At 39.0% G+C, this 19,571-nt stretch overlaps 1 protein-coding gene and 1 long non-coding RNA gene across 3 annotated transcripts in view; one reads left to right on the top strand and one right to left on the bottom strand.

The window, feature by feature from the left end:
* Nucleotides 1-19,571, top strand: part of LOC307172345 (mannosyl-oligosaccharide 1,2-alpha-mannosidase IA) — a 223,088-nt gene that overhangs the window by 2,866 nt on the left and 200,651 nt on the right. The window lies entirely within an intron of this gene.
* On the bottom strand, nucleotides 1,675-18,438 carry LOC307172372. Its single transcript, XR_013823699.1, has 4 exons — nucleotides 11,389-18,438; nucleotides 7,459-7,526; nucleotides 6,696-6,824; nucleotides 1,675-1,891 (listed from the first exon to the last, which is right to left on the bottom strand). It is a non-coding gene; the product is annotated as an uncharacterized lncRNA (long non-coding RNA).

Raw genomic sequence — 19,571 nt, forward strand, 5'->3', positions numbered from 1 at the left:
ACACTATTGTTCTTGCATATCAAATGCGAAATGAAACTATACATTTATGAAATGCAAAACAATTCATTAAAATATCAAACCATTGGCCAACAAAACTGCATATAAAAGCGCATGTGACAACTTTCCCCTTAGATGTAGCCGATGTGACAACTAGCCCCAGTCTCCCTATGTTTTGCGTCCGCATAAGTTAGAATCCACATCTGTATGAACAGATAATTACTGATGTGTCACTCTCCTAACTGACACTTATCAGAGAGCGCTCAGGCTTCCTTTCTGCTGCTGTGTTTTTGTGCCGGTTGTTTGAAGCTGGTGGTTTGAATCCGGATGAAAGGAACTTTTTGTCTTGCAGTCAGCTGATATGCTTTGATATCGGGAATACAGACATTGACTGTGCTATAGTGAAGCATTGTTGTTCCTGAATCTGTCTTGGTGAATCAATGATCATTAAGAGCTCTTTCTGGTGTGCTAGTGAAACCTCTTGTATCAGATTGAGTTTTGCTCCCTCATAGGGATGAGAAAGCTGAAAACACACGCGCGCACACACACGTGCACACACACACACACACACACACACACACACACACACACACACACACACACACATACTGGTTTCCATGCTGAATGGGGACCAACTTTATGATCATCACTTGTGGGGACCACCCTTTCTAAAGGTTCTAGAGGTATGAAAAAAATTAGGGATACTTACCATAGCTTTGATAACTTATACACGCCTTCAGATATCTGAATTGATGAAGTAATGATTTGACCATGCGTTATGGGGACTTTTGAAAAATCGAGTTGACATGTCTTATAGGGACCAACTTTGCATAATATTTGCATAATTCACACAACCTCCCATTAGATTTGTGGGGACCTAATTTGCATAATTCACACAACCTCCTATTTGATTTGTGGGGACTTAATTTGCATAATTCACACAACTTCCCCTTTTGATTTGTGGGGACCTAGATAGAACAAGAAATATATTACTAATGACAAATAATAGGCATTTATACGAAGTAATTCCTCAGATTGCATTTGTCCATTTGCCCTTAAAAAAAATGGGTTCAATCTACAACCAAGCTTCACTCTTGCATAGAACACCTATGGCCAGTTTCACAGACCAGCCTTAAGATAGTCTCAGACTAAAGTGTGTGTTTAAGCCGTTTTAACTGAAAGCACATCTTAAATTAAGTCCTTTGTGTCCAAGTGCCATTGTTTTGTCTCAAGATGCACACCAGTAATGCTTATTTCTAAGACACGTTTATAAAAGCTACTTAAATGTCCTAACTGAACTAAAGGCCTAATCCTGGTTTAATCTAAATCCTGTCTGTGAAACCAGGCCCTAGTGTTGTGCTTGTAATCATCTCCTCAACATGCAGAATATTTGTTTGGATCGATTGATTGTTCTTACAATTGATTGGAATATTAGTGTGATTGAAGTGGATTATATGTGAATGGAGAACTTTTTCACTGCAACAAAGGACTGCATGCAAGTAATGAATTATTGTCTGGATATTTTCCAACCCATTTCATACCCACAGGTCAAACATTTAAACCTTTCCACTTCAAACTATTCTTTCTATAATTGTAATTTTTTCGGCCAACCTCCCAGCATCAGCTGCTACTCATTCACCTGATACTTATAAAAAATAAAACAAAATCTACTACTAATTGAGCTTCAACACATTTATTCACTACTAATAAATGTAAAACTTTACGGTCTTCAAATCGCGGTTCTTCAGTGCTTCTGGTTCAGCTTTTAAACATTTGTCACAGTCGCTCTTTGCTTGTACAATGAACGATGTGATGAATGTGATGAATCGCTTCATGTGCCTTTCCACCGCCTGCACCTCTGTCTGCTGCCAGGGTGTCTTCTGGGTACTTTTACCTAAAAGTGGACAGAAAAAACAATTGAAATGATAAAGTGTGTGCTGGAATTCCAATCCGAAGTTCTGAATCCTATTATCAGTATTTATTAGGTCTGGTTATTACAGTTTTTCTCAGTCGCTTTGGTGCATTTCTCACATCACTATTTACATTTGCACAACAGTTAAAGCAGTTCTCAGAACAATTAGTACAAACTGCAAAACCTAGTTGATAACCTGCAAAAGCGTATCACTTGCTCAAAATGGATAGCTCATTCCTCAAAAGCAAGTATTCATGTCAATGAAAGTGTCAGTGTCATCAAGATGAAAAGTCCTGACACCATTGTTTATGAACAAGATAGTCAAATGGCTTGGTTATGTTTTCATTATGGCAGTTTATTCTGTAAATGTTTTCCATTGCAAAAAAGTCAGATCTTGGTAACACTACCTGTACATGCTCAAGATAGCACTATATACTATTTGAACAGCCATTTGAAAAATACAGTAAAGTTACACATTACTGTATTTAGTGAGGTAACAGAGTACAAGACACTGAATATGTATGTTTCACATTTTTACTGCATATGCTCTTTGCAATTCTAATTTGTTCACAGCATTGTGCAAATGAAATAAATACAGCTATGCATAGAGCTATGCACAACTGTAAACAATATTGCAGTACATATTGGAACTGAACATACAACATACAGTACATAGTACTGTAATCATTCATGCACATCCAGATGTTCCTCATCAGTGAAAGCTGAGATTCACCTGAGAGAAATTATTCAATTTAGGAGGCATTTTCAGAAAAATAATAATAATAATAATAATAATAATTTAAAAAAAAGTGTAAAATTTGCTTGACAGATTTTGATAACTAGTTCAACATTTTTGTATGTAATGACTCAAGCAATGAAATGAGGACTATTAGTTTTATATGGAATGACTATTCAGCATTCACAAGTATAGTTAATTTTGACTGACATGACATAAGCAAATGATAATGTTATAAAACAGCAGAGAGTTGTATGAAAGCAATAGATGCATGTCCAAAAGCATTTGCAGTTTGTTGGAAGGAATGAGAAACTGCTACTATGATGTGCACAAATGACTAAATGTTGTGGAGGTTGAACTAACTGTTGTGCAAATGTAAATAGTGATGTGAGAAATGCACCAAAGCGACTATTATTATTATTATTATTTATTAGGTCTTTTATTATTATTATTTATTAGGTCTTTTATTAGTCGGTTAGTCGCAGGACATACAGGCGCCGGCGCGATCATTTAACTTTCAATACTCTTATCTGTATGAATAAAAGGACAGAGTAATGCAAACTGTAAAGGTTCAACTCTTATTTCTGTAAACTCACAATAACTACAAAATGTTGTGCTTTGTAAAATGAAAACAATCAGGATGTGCTTTCTGCTGTCTCAGTGAACTTGAGCATCACAGAAATGAGCCGAAACTCAGCGTATACTCGCCTCACACCAGGGTGGGAATTATACCGCGGCCACGGCCGCCGTTGCCCTACACTTTGGCCTTCATGCCCCGTGAAAAAAAAATCATCGTACGGCCACAGTGGCCTGTGTGCCCTGGCCCTGTCCAAGTTCCATGTATAAAGCAGAGCATGTGAGCGGAGTGGAGCGGGAGCGAGCGGGGAGCGCGAGCGGGCGGATCTTGGACAGAGCGCAGAGCGGCAATTTCAAAAGGACAGAGCGTCACCCTATTTCCCGCTCCAGTTTCGCTCCGCTCACACCACGAGTCTGAAGCATGCTTAGTCAAGCCTGACCCTGAATCCATCTGTCTTGCACAGTCATCAACAGTAGACTATTTTCAGTCAAAACTCAGCTCAATAATGGAGTTCAAAAACCATTATGTAGCCTACTATTAATAAGTCGCTCCGGAGTATAAATCGCAACAGTCAAAAAATGCGCCATGAAGAAGAAAAAACACATACAGTATAGGCCTAGCCTAAGTCGCACTGGACTATAAGTCGCATTTATTTTGAAATTTATTTCACAAAAAAAAAAAAACACAATGTTACAGACAAGTATAGCCTACTTGCCTCACAGACCTGAGACATATATATAAAGCTTGAAATGTCTACTTTTAAACAGAACAATTCAAAACGAAAGAAAACAGACTTCTCTCTTATGTAATCCGTATGAAATGTGCAATTCTCTCTGGCGCGTTCACTACTGCGAAGATCGCGAGTCAGCATCTTTCCAGCCGACACAGACATAAAAAAAAAAAAAAACTGGTTTATTAGTAAACAATTAAAATGTCTCCTGCTATATTTTACATATTCATAATCATTAATTTTGCCGGTTCGTTGTGACAGCTTTTAGGTGCTTTATTGGCAGCAGCGCCACCCTTACATCGCATCAGCACCGAAAACATAGAGATTCTTTTCTTTTGGGGGCATTTTGTTTGTGTTCAGACTTTCTCAGTTGTTTTTAGGCGCGATGTTAGAGGATGCTGCTAATAAAGTTGCTAGTAGGCCCACACATTGGATTCACGTTTATTATTATAGGCAAAAAAAAATACCCCAGGTTTTATGCCGTTCGTATCATTTTATTTTGTTGTATTTATCCGCCACACCTTTAAGGCCGGTCCGTGAAAATATTGTCTGATATTAAACCGATCTGTGGCGCAAAAAAGCTTGGGGACCGCTACAAGTGATATACATGTAGATTTTTTTCCTTTTTTGGAGCGAGCGGGGGGCGATTTGAGTGGAGCGCGAAGCAAACTGCGTTGAGCGCTGAGCAATAATGATTGTGAGGGTGTATACCTTCTGGATGGAATGGTTCTCTCTCTCACACTCACATGATATAGAGGACTGAATGAATATTTTGAATGCTTTTATTGGCATTTGTGTTGTTTCTGAATGCTTTTATTGGCATTTATGTTGTTTCTATTGTTGTGTGAGGGTGTATACCTTCTGGATGTAATGGCGCTCTCTCTCTCTCTCTCATTAAAAAAATGTTTTTTTTTATTAAAAAAGTCATAATCCAGGTCTTATTCCAAATTAGGATGTTATGGTATCAATCTGAATGGGAAAACCATCGAATTGTACTCAATGGCCTTTGTGCCCTGTCATATGGCCTTGGTGCCCCTAAAAAAAAAAGAAAAGGTGGAGGCCAAATGGCCTTGCCCCTAAAATTACATAATTCCCACCCTGCCTCACACACACACACACGTGAGAAATATATCTATAGAAAGCTTGAAATGTCTGCTTTTAAACGAATCAATTCAAGTGGAAAATAAATACTCAGATTATGTAATCCGTATGAAATGCGAGTCACTGCGGAGATGACGAGTCTGTATCATCAACTTAATCTCTGCAGCCGAGAATATCAATAAATTATTACAATGTTTGTTTAGACAGTCTCCTTCTGACACAAGACACACTTAATCATTATTTTTGCCGGTGCGCTGCGGAACTTTAAGTGTGCGCTTGATCGCTAATTAGGCTATGTATTATATAGGCAATTAAAGGCTCATTATTATGAGTTATGGCTTATTAATATAAAAATGCGATTAGTTGACTAATAGCTTAATGAACGACTACTAGTCGACTAGAAAAAAAAAAACTTTAGTCGAGGGCAGCCCTAGTATTTATGTCAGCATCTATATTGCAAGAGAAATTAATTTGCACTCTACCTATAAATAGAATTACACTGTCAATCAAACAGTGATTTTTACATTCAGTCACTTGGCCTGAAATGATCATTGGAGAAAAGGAAAATATATTAGGATCAATGTCTTGGCTGCAAGTTATTTTTATGCATCCATCCACTCAAACTGCTCCAGGGGTTAGGCTAGTTATTACTGATTCGGTGTTTTCATTTTTAGAACAGCTACAGTTCCTACTAGTGCCACAAAACACCTCGTAGATTCTAGCATCAACCAAGTAACCCTCTAAACAACTACAGATGGGTTCCTGAGCAACATGACTGTCAATCTCCCTCGGACTGGGGCTCCATGCAAGATCTCACCTCGTGGGGTCTCAATGATCCTAAGAAAGGTGAGAAATCAGCCCAGAACTACACGGGAGGAGCTGGTCAATGACCTAAAAAGAGCTGGGACCACCGTTTCCAAGGTTACTGTTGGTAATACACTAAGACGTCATGGTTTGAAATCATGCATGGCACGGAAGGTTCCCCTGCTTAAACCAGCACATGTCAAGGCCCGTCTTAAGTTTGCCAATGACCATTTGGATGATCCAGAGGAGTCATGGGAGAAAGTCATGTGATCAGATGAGACCAAAATAGAACTTTTTGGTCATAATTCCACTAAACGTGTTTGGAGGAAGAAGAATGATGAGTACCATCCCAAGAACACCATCCCTACTGTGAAGCATGGGGGTGGTAGCATCATGCTTTGGGGGTGTTTTTCTGCACATGGGACAGAGCGACTGCACTGTATTAAGGAGAGGATGACTGGGGCCATGTATTGCGAGATTTTGGGGAACAACCTCCTTCCCTCAGTTATGTAGTCAAATGATATGTAGATGAGGATCTGCATAGTAAAACTAGGCGTCGTAAGCTCCACATATGGTTATTTCGGGTGGAGATGCATGTACGCACAATCTTCCGCTGACTGGGATTTATAAAGTGAATTCTGCGCAGGTTCTGGCGTACGCACGGTTTTATAAGTCTGAATATTTTTTTGCGTACGCCATTTTTGGCTTTCGGGCGCACGTACACTTTTAGTAAGGTTCCTACGCACAGTTTTATAAATGAGGCTCCCGGTCTGAGATCTGGGTGTTAAAGTGCTCCTAAAGGGTCTAATTTAGTCTAAGAAATGTGTAAAGAGTTCACCTTTGGAAGAAGGCCTCACAGCACTGGCTCCTGTAGGCATCTCTTCATCTGATGGTGGTCTGGGTCTCTTGGGTGGTGGCGGCATGTCATTCCTCTTGGTAGGAGGAAGTGCCACCTCTGCTGATGGTTCTATGGAAAATAATCAAAGTTCAACATTTTCAGAAAGATACAATTTAAATGTACTATAGAATGCTGACAATACACTGTTATTTGTCACACTTATGCACTAATTATTTAAAATCATTAAAGTACAATAAACCCTAAACCTGTGCAATTGTTCATTATTGCAAGTATAATTGAACTACATCTTTCCAGCAGACATTTAATCAAATATAAGTGCAAGTAAATTGAGTATAACCATTTTATTTCATGTCTTAATCATCTGACATGATTCGTTTTGTGCCATGACACAACCAACACGAGAAGAGAGCAGATCAGCTAGTGTTTTATGAAAAATGAAAAATGTACAAGTTTCTCCTATGAAATATATTTTTTATGGTAGTAAACTCACAAAAAAATATTCACTCCAGAATGAATGTTTAGTGTAATTTAGTTGAAGAATAGCTTGGAGGCATTTGATTCATTACACAATGAGCCGTTTCGTCAAAAAAAAAAACATTTGTTCAGCATACTGAAGCATCTTCTTTAATGTTGGCTATGATGTTAGAACAATATTTTTGTCTGTCAGGTCTTCACAAGTTACGTGACTGAAAATTATGAATAACTGCAAAATGTAGTAGTGTATTTTGACAGTAATACAAACCGTCAACAGTAGATGAACAGTGTCCCTCTTGTATGCTCCCGTCTTCCTCATCACAGTCAATAACGTTTCTGTGGAAGTTCAAAGTACAGCTTAACAATGGTATATAATGGATCGTAAACACCTGGTATACGAATAGATGGTAGGGGTGTAACGGTTCACAAAATTTACGTTTCAGTTCAATACGATACACTTGTCACGGTTCGGTACGTTTTTGATACAGCAAAAAGAAAAAAAATGCCAGAGTAATTTCCTTGATTTAATTTTTTTATTCTTTTTTTTATTAAAACTAACATCATAAAGTATGATTTTTTTTTACTTTGAGCAATTCTGGAGCTATAATTGACTCTTCTTAGGAGCATATAAAACAAAACGCTCCTTGGAAAAAGTGAAATGTAATATTGTAGTAGTTATAAACAAAGGTTTATTTTAGTTCAGATTAACATTTGAGGGCAGCAATTGTATTTACAATGTCAAGTCAAGTCATCTTCATTTATATAGCGCTTTTAACAATGTAGATTGTCTCAAAGCAGCTTTACAGAGATAAGCTTATAATTTAAGGTAACAGAGATTGTTTCGGCTTTACAGCAGAGTTAAGTTATTTCCATCTAAAGTTAGTTTTGATTGATTTGCTTCCGTCGCAACGATCAAGCAATGTAGCCGCTAAGACGACACCATTCCCTCTACACAGACTTTAAACGCGAACCTGTGAGAAACGCTGATGGCGTTCACATGCGCATTTAGAATGGGTTCTATAGTTATGTGCGTTTGAATATACGCAGGTTAGGAATTCCCTATAAGCCAAGCCTAAACAAAGTACTTGTCTTTCCTTATAAATTTTGATAAAGAATTTTATTTTATTTTGTTGCTTTGGGGTAGGAACGCGAAACGAACAACGCCTTTCCCGACAACGCCTTATCTGTAGAGTGGTAGTGGGATCCTCCATAGGGAGAGACTAGTTGGCACTTCAGCACTGCGTTGTCATCGGTCCAGGCGAAGGTCCTTCGTCAGATCTGGATACGGCCTGGATCCGGCAGGCTGCAGGAAAACCTCGGGATAAACACAGACACTAAAATTAGCGTAGATGCCATTCTTCTCATGATGTAACGAGTACATCAGGATTTTTGGGAAGTGTTCCCGGTTCCGGCTGACCTAATATATGCAGCCTAACATTAAATTATAGAAGTCTATAATGTATTATGTGAAAGCTAGGTCAAAGAGATGTGTCTTTAGTCTAGCTTTGAACTGACAGAGTGTGTCTGCTTCCCGGACAATGGTAGGAAGACTGTTCCAGAGTTTTGGTGCTAAATAGGAAAAGGATCTACCGCCAGCAGTCGATTTTGATATTCTAGGTATTAGTAACTGGCCGGAATTTTGAGATCGCAATAGACGTGACGGACTATAATGCGTTAAGAGCTCGCTCAAGTACTGCGGAGCTAAACCATTTAGTGCTTTGTAAGTGATCAGCAATATTTTAAAATTTATGCGATGTTTAATAGGGAGCCAATGCAGTTTTGACAGAACCGGGCTAATATGGTCATACTTCCTGGTTCTAGTAAGAACTCGAGCTGCTGCGTTTTGGACCAGCTGTAGTTTGTTTATTAAGCGTGCAGGACAACCACCCAGTAGAGCATTACAATAATCTAGCCTTGAGGTCATGAACGCATGAACTAATTGTTCCGCATTTGTCAATGAGAGCATATGGTGTAATTTAGATATATTTTTAAATGGAAAAATGCAGTTTTACAGATACTAGACACGTGACTTTCAAATGAAAGATTGGTATCAAAGAGCACACCCAGGTTCCTAACCGACGACGAAGACTTAACAGAGCAGCCATCAAGTGTTAGACAGTATTCTAGGTTATTACGTGAGGAAGTTTTTTGTCCAATAATTAGAAACTCTGTTTTTTCAGAATTTAGAAGTAGGAAATTACGAGTCATCCAATTTTTTTATATCCGCTATGCATTCCGTTCATTTTGTGAATTGATAAGTTTCGTTAGGTTTTGAAGAAATATAGAGCTGAGTATCATCGGCATAACAGTGAAAGCTAATGCCATGTTTCCTAATGATTTCTCCTAATGGTAGCATGTACAGAGTGAACAGCAGCGGTCCTAGTACTGAGCCTTGTGGTACGCCATACTGAACTTGTGATCGATGAGACATCTCATCATTTACTGCTACAAACTGATAACGGTCAGATAAGTATGATTTAAACCATGCTAGTGCATTTCCACTAATGCCAACATAATGTTCTAATCTATTTAAAAGAACGTTGTGGTCAATGGTGTCAAATGCAGCACTAAGATCAAGTAACACTAATAGAGAGATACAACCACGATCGGATGATAAGAGCAAATCATTTGTGACTCTAACGAGAGCTGTCTCGGTACTATGGTACGGTCTAAATCCTGACTGGAAATCCTCGCAGAGATCATTTCTTTCAAGAAAGGAACACAGTTGTGAGGATACTGCCTTTTCTAATATCTTTGACAGAAAAGGTAGATTCGAGATTGGCCTATAATTGACTAATTCTGTAGGATCAAGTTGCGTTTTTTTAACAAGCGGTTTAATCATAGCCAGCTTAAAGGTTTTTGGTACGTATCCTAGAGACAAAGACGAATTAATGATATTAAGAAGAGGATCTATGACCTCTGGAAGTATTTCTTTCAGTAGCTTAGTTGGTATAGGGTCTAACATACATGTTGTAGATTTAGATGATTTAATGAGTTTAGTAAATTCTTCCTCTCCTATATCAACGAATTAATCCAATTTTTCCTCAGGGAGACTACAATGCACTGCCTGATGCGATACTGTAGTAGACGGTTGCATAGTTATCATTTTGTCCCTGATATTATCAATCTTATAAGTGAAGAAGTTCATAAAATCATTACTGCTGTGTTGCTTGGAAACTTCGGTGCTTGAAGCTTTATTTTTCGTTAGTTTAGCCACCGTTTCAAATAAATACCTAGGATTATGTTTATTTTCTTCTAATAGGGTTGAAAAATAAGCAGATCTAGCAGCTTTTAAAGCCTCTCTGTAAGTAATTGAGCTCTCCTTCCATGAAATGCGAAATACCTCTAGTTTTGTTTTCTTCCAGTTGCGCTCCATTTTTCTGGCTGCTCTCTTAAGGGCCTGAGTGTGCTCGTTGTACCATGGCGTTGGACTATTTTCTTTAATCTTCTTTAAGCGCAACGGAGCAACTGTGTCTAAAGTGCTGGAAAAGAGAGAGTTAAACGTTTCTGTTGTAATATCGAGTTTATTTTAATGTCAAAATAGAACCAACGTAATGTTACTTGAAGGCATTATAGCCTACTATTCCTGCCAAACTTCCATGGTTGCAGTTAGTGTTACTACAGTAAATCCATGGTAAATCCATCTGTGGACACCGGATAGTTCATTTATGGCACAATGTTTCTCCTGGTTTCCACGTCAGAGCTGTTTGAACCGTTAATAACGGAGAAATGTGAATGTTTCTCACAAGATCTCTCAGCGATGTTATTACTTCTGTGGCGAATTCAAATGATTTCTTTACTGGATCTCTTATTAGCGCTGTGTAGTAACAGTGTCGTATGATCATGATCAGCTCGCGCTGCACTGGTCCAAACTGATAAACGGTCCGTCAACCACACAATAACGAGCAGTTTCGTTCCGCTTGCATTACGTTTGCCATTTGACGTTGGACAATGTTGTGGTCGCGCCGGCGTCTCTTACATAACGAGAGCGCTTGCCACACGCGACCCGCCTACATTTGAAATAACGAAATTTTGGTCGGCAGGAAAAATGGTCCAACGAACCGTTCGGTTTGAAAATGCGTACCGAACACAGAACCGAAAGCATCGTACCAAACAGTTCAATACGAATACGTGTATCGTTACACCCCTAATAGATGGTAAACAGAAAATCAAACAAAAGTCAAATAAAATACCACACCATCAGGATCTATCCCAATTTCATCCAAGTTCTTGCCATGGAACTCAGCTAATCTTCCTTGCTCAAGAGCCATTAGAACTTTGCTGATCTTGGCAAGTTGCAGGGTCTTCTCAGGGAGTCGATAGAACTCATGATGGATTCTTATGTCGTGTCCAAGAAAGTTTGCCAGCTGGTCCATCTCGGTGTCAGTCATATTCAGCACTGTTGAAAGGGTTGCGGCATGCTTTCGCAGTCTTGTAGATGTCAGTGACTTGGGACACTTTGCGTCACACACCTTTGCAAAGCCACGGAGGCAGTCTGACCCTCGAAAATATGTCATGGCTTCTGGTCTTGCAAACATATAGGAATTGTCTTTCAGAACCCCACAAGCCTCTCTCTGCTTAACAAGGAGTTCTAAGGCACATAGCATTTTTGAAGTCAGAAGAATTGGAACTGGTCGACCACGCTTCCCCCTTGCGATAACCCTTGTGAAGTGTCTGCAGAGATTGTTTTCCACTTCAGAGAGTGCCCAGTCCACATCCTCATGTGGATCAGAAGTGTCTCTTGATAGAAATGCAGACAAAAGGCATGCTCGAAACCACTCCTTCCCTGCGCCGGTTAAAGAGAATCATCTGGGCTAGACACACCTTTGCCAGAAAAAAAAAACAATTATTCCTGTCCAGCAAACCTTGCTCACACACACATCTTGATTAAAACCAGCTTCATGAGGACCTTTCACACACAACGTTATATTTCCTTATGGGGACTAGTTTCATCATATTCAACACACAAGTTTGAACTCAAACACTGACTGAAAGTGTGTTGTGGGGACGTCGTGAGTGTCCATTTTAAAGCAACAATTAACCTAGAAAATAAATCCCTGTGAAGGATAAAACTGGCCCTAAATACTCCACTAGCACTAAACTACAGGACACATGTCGTTACACGGTTTAATGTACTAATTTACACCAGATACGCATCAAAATATGCCTAAAAATCACTAAACCATGACAAAGAGAGACAGTAGACCTAAATCTTTAGTGATGAATGTGAACGTACCTGTTGAGGAGAGTTGATCTGAGCAGATTCATCATCCATCTGAGTCTCTGACTGGAGAGAAGGATCAGAAGCACTCGCTGCGCTGGTTTTAATGGCAACGCTGGTTATCTGTAAGAGACAACATTCATAATGACAAGATATTAGAACATGGAAACACAAGAGAGAAATCTGAAGCAGATACCACATGATTTTATAGAAAGAGACAAATCAACTTCATCTAAAACATTTATTCCTGTCCAGTCAACCCCTGTCTGCGCTCACACACATCTGGATAAAACCCGGCTTCATGGGGACCTGTCACACACCTTCATGGGGACCTTTCACACACAACGTTATAGTTCCTTATGGGGACTAGTTTCATCAAATTCAACACATGAGTTTGAACTCAAACACTGACTGAAAGTGTGTTGTGGGGACGTCGTGAGTGTCCATTTTAAAGCAACAATTAACCTAGAAAATAATTCCCTGTGAAGGATAAAACTGGCCCTAAATACTCCACTAGCACTAAACTACAGGACACATGTCGTTACACGGTTTAATGTACTAATTTACACCAGATACGCATCAAAATATGCCTAAAAATCACTAAACCATGACAAAGAGAGACAGTAGACCTAAATCTTTAGTGATGAATGTGAACGTACCTGTTGAGGAGAGTTGATCTGAGCAGATTCATCATCCATCTGAGTCTCTGACTGGAGAGAAGGATCAGAAGCACTCGCTGCGCTGGTTTTAATGGCAACGCTGGTTATCTGTAAGAGACAACATTCATAATGACAAGATATTAGAACATGGAAACACAAGAGAGAAATCTGAAGCAGATACCACATGATTTCAGAGAAATAGACAAATCAACTTCATCTAAAACATTTATTCCTGTCCAGTCAACCCCTGTCTGCGCTCACACACATCTGGATAAAACCCGGCTTCATGGGGACCTTTCACACACCTTCATGGGGACCTTTCACACACAATGTTATAGTTCCTTATGGGGACTATTTTCATCAAATTCAACACATGAGTTTGAACTCAAACACTGACTGAAAGTGTGTTGTGGGGACGTCGTGAGTGTCCATTTTAAAGCAACAATTAACCTAGAAAATAAATCCCTGTGAAGGATAAAACTGGCCCTAAATACTCCACTAGCACTAAACTACAGGACACATGTCGTTACACGGTTTAATGTACTAATTTACACCAGATACGCATCAAAATATGCCTAAAAATCACTAAACCATGACAAAGAGAGACAGTAGACCTAAATCTTTAGTGATGAATGTGAACGTACCTGTTGAGGAGAGTTGATCTGAGCAGATTCATCATCCATCTGAGTCTCTGACTGGAGAGAAGGATCAGAAGCACTCGCTGCACTGGTTTTAATGGCAACGCTGGTTATCTGTAAGAGACAACATTCATAATGACAAGATATTAGAACATGGAAACACAAGAGAGAAATCTGAAGCAGATACCACATGATTTCAGAGAAATAGACAAATCAACTTCATCTAAAACATTTATTCCTGTCCAGTCAACCCCTGTCTGCGCTCACACACATCTGGATAAAACCCGGCTTCATGGGGACCTTTCACACACCTTCATGGGGACCTTTCACACACAATGTTATAGTTCCTTATGGGGACTATTTTCATCAAATTCAACACATGAGTTTGAACTCAAACACTGACTGAAAGTGTGTTGTGGGGACGTCGTGAGTGTCCATTTTAAAGCAACAATTAACCTAGAAAATAAATCCCTGTGAAGGATAAAACTGGCCCTAAATACTCCACTAGCACTAAACTACAGGACACATGTCGTTACACGGTTTAATGTACTAATTTACACCAGATACGCATCAAAATATGCCTAAAAATCACTAAACCATGACAAAGAGAGACAGTAGACCTAAATCTTTAGTGATGAATGTGAACGTACCTGTTGAGGAGAATTGATCTGAGCAGATTCATCATCCATCTGAGTCTCTGACTGGAGAGAAGGATCAGAAGCACTCGCTGCGCTGGTTTTAATGGCAACGCTGGTTATCTGTAAGAGACAACATTCATAATGACAAGATATTAGAACATGTAAACACAAGAGAAAAATTTGAAGCAGATACCACATGATTTTATAGAAAGAGACAAATCAACTTCATCTAAAACATTTATTCCTGTCCAGTCAACCCCTGTCTGCGCTCACACACATCTGGATAAAACCCGGCTTCATGGGGACCTTTCACACACCTTCATGGGGACCTTTCACACACAATGTCATAGTTCCTTATGGGGACTAGTTTCATCAAATTCAACACATGAGTTTGAACTCAAACACTGACTGAAAGTGTGTTGTGGGGACGTCGTGAGTGTCCATTTTAAAGCAACAATTAACCTAGAAAATAATTCCCTGTGAAGGATAAAACTGGCCCTAAATACTCCACTAGCACTAAACTACAGGACACATGTCGTTACACGGTTTAATGTACTAATTTACACCAGATACGCATCAAAATATGCCTAAAAATCACTAAACCATGACAAAGAGAGACAGTAGACCTAAATCTTTAGTGATGAATGTGAACGTACCTGTTGAGGAGAGTTGATCTGAGCAGATTCATCATCCATCTGAGTCTCTGACTGGAGAGAAGGATCAGAAGCACTCGCTGCGCTGGTTTTAATGGCAACGCTGGTTATCTGTAAGAGACAACATTCATAATGACAAGATATTAGAACATGGAAACACAAGAGAGAAATCTGAAGCAGATACCACATGATTTCAGAGAAATAGACAAATCAACTTCATCTAAAACATTTATTCCTGTCCAGTCAACCCCTGTCTGCGCTCACACACATCTGGATAAAACCCGGCTTCATGGGGACCTTTCACACACCTTCATGGGGACCTTTCACACACAATGTTATAGTTCCTTATGGGGACTAGTTTCATCAAATTCAACACATGAGTTTGAACTCAAACACTGACTGAAAGTGTGTTGTGGGGACGTCGTGAGTGTCCATTTTAAAGCAACAATTAACCTAGAAAATAATTCCCTGTGAAGGATAAAACTGGCCCTAAATACTCCACTAGCACTAAACTACAGGACACATGTCGTTACACGGTTTAATGTACTAATTTACACCAGATACGCATCAAAATATGCCTAAAAATCACTAAACCATGACAAAGAGAGACAGTAGACCTAAATCTTTAGTGATGAATGTGAACGTACCTGTTGAGGAGAGTTGATCTGAGCAGATTCATCATCCATCTGAGTCTCTGACTGGAGAGAAGGATCAGAAGCACTCGCTGCACTGGTTTTAATGGCAACGCTGGTTATCTGTAAGAGACAACATTCATAATGACAAGATATTAGAACATGGAAACACAAGAGAGAAATCTGAAGCAGATACCACAGGATTTCAGAGAAATAGACAAATCAACTTCATCTAAAACATTTATTCCTGTCCAGTCAACCCCTGTCTGCGCTCACACACATCTGGATAAAACCCGGCTTCATGGGGACCTTTCACACACCTTCATGGGGACCTTTCACACACCACGTTATAGTTCCTTATGGGGACTAGTTTCATCAAATTCAACACACAAGTTTTAACTCAAACACTGACTGAAAGTGTGTTGTGGGGACGTCGTGACTGTCCATTTTAAAGCAACAATTAATCCAGAAAAAAATCCCTGTGAAGGATAAAACTGGCCCTAAATACTCCACTAGCACTAACCTACTGGACACATGTCGTTACACGGTTTAATTTACTAATTTACACCAGATACGCATCAAAATATGCTTAAAAATCACTAAACCATGACAAAGAGAGACAGTAGACCTAAATCTTTAGTGATGAATGTGAACGTACCTGTTGAGGAGAGTTGATCTGAGCAGATTCATCATCCATCTGAGTCTCTGACTGGAGAGAAGGATCAGAAGCACTCGCTGCACTGGTTTTAATGGCAACGCTGGTTATCTGTAAGAGACAACATTCATAATGACAAGATATTAGAACATGGAAACACAAGAGAGAAATCTGAAGCAGATACCACAGGATTTCAGAGAAATAGACAAATCAACTTCATCTAAAACATTTATTCCTGTCCAGTCAACCCCTGTCTGCGCTCACACACATCTGGATAAAACCCGGCTTCATGGGGACCTTTCACACACCTTCATGGGGACCTTTCACACACCACGTTATAGTTCCTTATGGGGACTAGTTTCATCAAATTCAACACACAAGTTTTAACTCAAACACTGACTGAAAGTGTGTTGTGGGGACGTCGTGACTGTCCATTTTAAAGCAACAATTAATCCAGAAAAAAATCCCTGTGAAGGATAAAACTGGCCCTAAATACTCCACTAGCACTAACCTACTGGACACATGTCGTTACACGGTTTAATTTACTAATTTACACCAGATACGCATCAAAATATGCTTAAAAATCACTAAACCATGACAAAGAGAGATAGTAGACCTAAATCTTTAGTGATGAATGTAGGGATGCACCGATCCGATACTCAGTATCGGAATCGGCTCCGATACTGCCATTTTTGGCGGATCGGGTATCGGTCAGACAAGGCCGATCCAAATCCGATATTGTGCGTATACTATTCAGTGTTATTGTTAAGCCCCACAAACATTATAAAGCACCATAAGTTTTCGTGCACAATATTTTAAGTGTTCTGAAGCCATTATACAGTATAATGTGAGATATAAATTAATATTTAAGTGTTAAATTCAAGATCACGTAAACGTTTCCCTCAGCTGCGGCTGTCAATCATTCTTCATTCAGCACTCAAACAGCGCGTCGCGTACGGTTATGACAGAACACACGATGAAACTCTCTCCAAGATGATTCAATGTTACTATTATTATACTTGATCTGTAGATAAAGGTCTATGGTTTCACATAAAACAACTTTATCTTGCTGGACTTTATTGCTGTACCTTAATCATGTTACTTTCCACCGGGTGTCTGTTAGATCACAACAGTAGAGTAAAGTCAGGTACTATTTGTTCTTCACGCGCACAGTAACTGAAATTTAAAAGAAAATGCTGAATAGACTATTGCATAGATAGATACTGTATAATACACTATGCATCATATGTATTTTCTTTGTGCTTTAAACTTTTCAATGCGGACTCGACGCGCTGCGCGCTGTGACTCATGTTGCTTCAAGAGCATCATTCTGCGCTCGGGATGCGCATAAGCGCTGTGGGCCGCACTGTATTGGAGCCTTTCATATCGTAATACAGGGACGCAATGAAAGATTATTAATAGCCGTTCTTGTCCTGTCCTATCTATTATGTTGCTACCTTATTAAACAGCTGTGCTATACATTTAAAAAATGTCTCAATTTTATAGTAGGATATAAAATAATTGCTATTTTTATCTTGTTTTTCATGAATGTATTTTACAACAATACAAAGAGCAATGTGTAAAGTTTTACCAGATTTAGTGTTACACTTATTGTCTCTAATTTGTTCTCCACTAAACATTTTTTTCACAAAATTTCAGATTTTATACAATTAATTGTGCACTCGTGATTTTTCTAGACTAAATTTTATTGCTGAATTATCCACTAATCTAGTTTATAATAGCATTTATGTCAGATTATGATCATATATTTTTTGTTGGTGTTTTTCTTTTTTTTCAGTTCTTATCAGTTTAACACAGAGTAATAGAAATTCTACTTGATTAAAAAAAAACTGCGCTGGTATCGGTACGGATCGGTATCGGCCGATACTCAGAATTTTTGGTATCGGATCGGATCGGTTCTGAAAAAATGGTATCGTTGCATCCCTAGATGAATGTGAACGTACCTGTTGAGGAGAGTTGATCTGAGCAGATTCATCATCCATCTGAGTCTCTGACTGGAGAGAAGGATCAGAAGCACTCGCTGCACTGGTTTTAATGGCAACGCTGGTTATCTGTAAGAGACAACATTCATAATGACAAGATATTAGAACATGGAAACACAAGAGATAAATCTGAAGCAGATACCACATGATTTCAGAATAAAAAAAATAAAAAAATAAAAAAACATTTACAATTAAAACATGTCTTCATTTTACATAGTTAATCTTTAGTTTATTTTTGTGATTACATTTCACCCATAAGTTGCAATAAGGCCATTGCATGCCACACATAACTTGCAGAAAGAAAAGTGGCCTAAGACTGTACCACCTCACTCTTTAAATGTATAAATTTTAGGGGTGGGGTAGAAACACTGACCTAAAACGTAACTTAACTTATCATTTATAGACATAATTAGATTCATAGATTTCTAATAGATTCAAATTATAATCTATTCAACCAACAACTTGCTTAACATGTTGCAACAATGATATATTCTGTACACAGTGTGCTTTGCAACATACTTGTGTTCTCCAAGGGTAGTCTTCTCCTCCATAATCATAGGCAATTTCTTCTCCTTCTTTAATGTCATCCAGGGCAAACAGACAAAGGTGAGGCTTTCCATTGACGTCAGTTTTCTTCATCTTACAATTTGGATATTTGTGGTCATCAATAACGATCCGCCGAAACGATCCATCTTCTCTTGAGGCATCAATACTTAAATATGAAAGCATGAGAAAAGGATGAATACAAGTATTACAATATACCACCCCAAATCAGTGTCTTTTTTTACTATAGTTTAGCACAGGGTTTCTCAAACTCAGTCCTGGAGGGCCACTGTCCTGCACAGTTTAGCTCCAAAACTGATCAAACACACCTAGCTGTGAGTTTCTAGTGATCCTGAAGACATTGATTAGTTTGCTCAGGTGTGTTTGATCAGGGTTGGAGCTAAACTGTGCAGGACAGTGGCCCTGCAGGACTGAGTTTGAGAGACCCTGGTTTAGCATAAGGAATATGGTGCAACTTGACTTCTTACCACCATGTTTTCCCTCGCCAAATGAAATCAAACATAAATGCAGCACAGGATGCGTGGTAACATGTTCTTCTTCTCTGCAGCTCTGCATCATTTATCATATCTCCCCTGTACTCAAAATCACCTTTGCAAAAGGCACCCTTTGTGAATAGACCACGTCCTGCAAAATACAGATTTTTTTTTTTTCACCAAAAATAAAATCTTATAGATAAAGGATGCCAAATACACAAAAAGACATCAATAGTTGGCAGCAG

This window comes from Squalius cephalus (genome assembly GCF_949319135.1).
Source record: "Squalius cephalus genome assembly, chromosome: 15".
Classification (NCBI taxonomy): Eukaryota; Metazoa; Chordata; class Actinopteri; order Cypriniformes; family Leuciscidae; genus Squalius; species Squalius cephalus.